Source organism: Anneissia japonica, unplaced genomic scaffold (genome assembly GCF_011630105.1).
Source record: "Anneissia japonica isolate Jap-2015-1 unplaced genomic scaffold, ASM1163010v1 scaffold9013_len99286_cov115, whole genome shotgun sequence".
NCBI classification, from domain to species: Eukaryota; Metazoa; Echinodermata; class Crinoidea; order Comatulida; family Comatulidae; genus Anneissia; species Anneissia japonica.
In genome coordinates, this window is record NW_022688095.1 from 37,371 (window position 1) to 40,096 (window position 2,726).

The following is a 2,726-nucleotide window of genomic DNA, read 5'->3' on the forward strand; positions in this document are numbered from 1 at the left end:
TCCATTACACAATAGGTACGGCTAGAAACAAATAGTTGCATATAATATAAATCAAGATAGCCGTTAACACTATTAAATTATATATATATTAGTCATCAAAGAAAGGTAAATACAGTGTTAGAATAAAGGACATAATAATAATACATCGTGTAGCATAGCTCTCAACGAATGCAGTCCTGTAAATAAATGAATAAATTGTGTAATAAAATGCCTTTGGGGGGACTCGAACCTGCGACCTCTTGCTGTCAAGGCGAGCGTCATTACCATTAGACCACGGAGGCTTCATGATTGAACAGATTCAAATACCACCAGATACACTCCATTACACAATAATTACGGCTAGAAACAAATAATTGCATATAATATAAATCAAGATAGCCGTTAACACGATGTACTATTATGTCCTTTATTCTAACACTGTATTTACCTTTCTTTGATGATTATTATATAATTTAACAGTGTTACATTAACATTTAACGTTACAATGCAAACTATAATTTAACTTGATATTGTAAAAATGTTAAACTTACGTTGTTACTATAACATTAAAATCTCAACATATTTTTAACGTAGAAAAAACGTTGAATAAACTTTTGGCAGAAAAACACAACATAGTTTAAACATTGATTATATGTAAAATACAAACTATATTTTAACCATTAAAAAGATGTTGAACTAATGTTGTTAATGTAATTTCAATATCTAAACCATTTTTGAACGTTTATTTATTGTTGAAATAACGTTAAGTATGTAATGGATACATTAAAAAAAATACACAACACATTTTAAATGTTGATTCTACATTGAAATAAAAATTATGTTTAGGGTTTATCGTTTGAAAAATGTTAAATAAACATTGTAATTGTTTGTAAAATCTCAACCAGATTTCAAAGTGGATCCAATGTTGAAATAAAGTTATATAAAAAACTATATTTTAAATTCACATTGAAAAAACCTTGAACTTGTGTTGATACTGTAACTTTAAAATCTCAACATATTTGCAACGCGTATTTAACATTGAAAAAACGTTCAATACACAATAGGAGTTTGGTTGAAAAACGTAACACATTTTCAACGTTGATTCTACACTGAAATGCAAACTATATTTTAACTTGATGTTGAACTTACGTAGTTAATGTAACATTAAAATCTCAACATATTTTCAACGTTCATTTAACGTAGAAAAAATGTTGAAAAAGCAATAGGTTTTTGGTTGAAAAACGTAACACATTTTCAACGTTGATTCTACATTGAAATGCAAACTATATATTAACTTGACGTTTAAAAGATGTTGAATACATGTTGGTACTGTAATTGTTAAATTATCAACCAAATTTTAACATAAATCCAACGTTGAATTAATGTTAAATTATCAGCCGAGACTTGGGTTAAATACACAACATATTTCCAATGTTGATTCAATGTTGAGTATATGTTGTGAACATGATTTCAACGTTTCAACTACATTTCAACGTTGCTTCAACGTTGAATTAACGTTTTGTGCCTGCTGGGTATTTTATGATGCCTGTAACAACCCTATTCGCGGAATGGAATAATCCTAAGCGGAGTACGTACTAATTTTGAAGTTGGTGAGAGAAAGATGTTTCGAGGGGAGTCACCGAGTGAAGAGAATTTAAAAGGGCTGAGGCTACAGATGAATATATACAAGATAATTTTAGTGGGTCAGGTATACACAACTGTTATATAGGTATAATTAGTAATTAGGGTTTTCTCGCTAGCTAAGAGCAGTGAGATTTTCTGAAGCCTGACAAATACAGTTGATCCTGACCTAGAGCCTGTGTGGAGGCCTACGACTACAGTCGATCCTGTAAATGTGATAAGTGGAGCCTTGTTTGGGGTATCCAATCATTTTCGGTCGCGCTAGTTTTGTTATGCATTTCGGTCGCCCCCCCCCCCCCCGCTGGCGCCACCACTGGTATATGGCGCGTCGAAGGTGCCAAGAATCTGGAACAATGTATTTACGAAATAGGCCTAGGCTTATAGGCTATAGTGTTTTTATAAACACAAAACATTAGTTTACCAACAATTACTTGTAATACTGTGCTGCACCATACTATTATAGGCCTACTATAATATTATAGTTTATATTATTAATATTACACATATCACTTGGTGTTATTTTCCAGAAACAACGCAAATGTTAAAAGTCGACTTTGAGACACGTTTCACTTTAACATTTGTTGCGATATGTATTTTTATTAATGCTTATCACACTGAGGGCGCCAGCGACGAGTATACTCGTCAAAATCAGCGTGACATTCTACGTTTTTAGCTTTTTTGTTATAAATTTTAGAACCACAGACTCAACGGCTGGTAGTTCTGGGAAGATACACGTCTAGACGATAACGTAAAAATGATGTATGTATGTTTGTTGTGTTATGTTGCCGGCAGTACACTCAAGCGGCACAAGTGGAGGCGCCCTTTAAGCATATACTAACCCATGCAAAGAGCGGACGAGATAAATAACACTTGGCATAGTCAATAAAAAGTGCTATCACAGTGCCACCAACAAGCATGCTCGCACCCTAATATTTTCCCGCCAATTTATAAGACAAATCATGTTGATGATATATGACTAGATGAAATGTCAAAAAAGTATGTTTGCACATGTAAACTTCTTTTGGCACACTGGAAGGAACCTTAAAAAAGGTCTGGCAGTTAACGTGTTAAATTAAATGGAGATTTATGAATTTGAACAGAGGGGG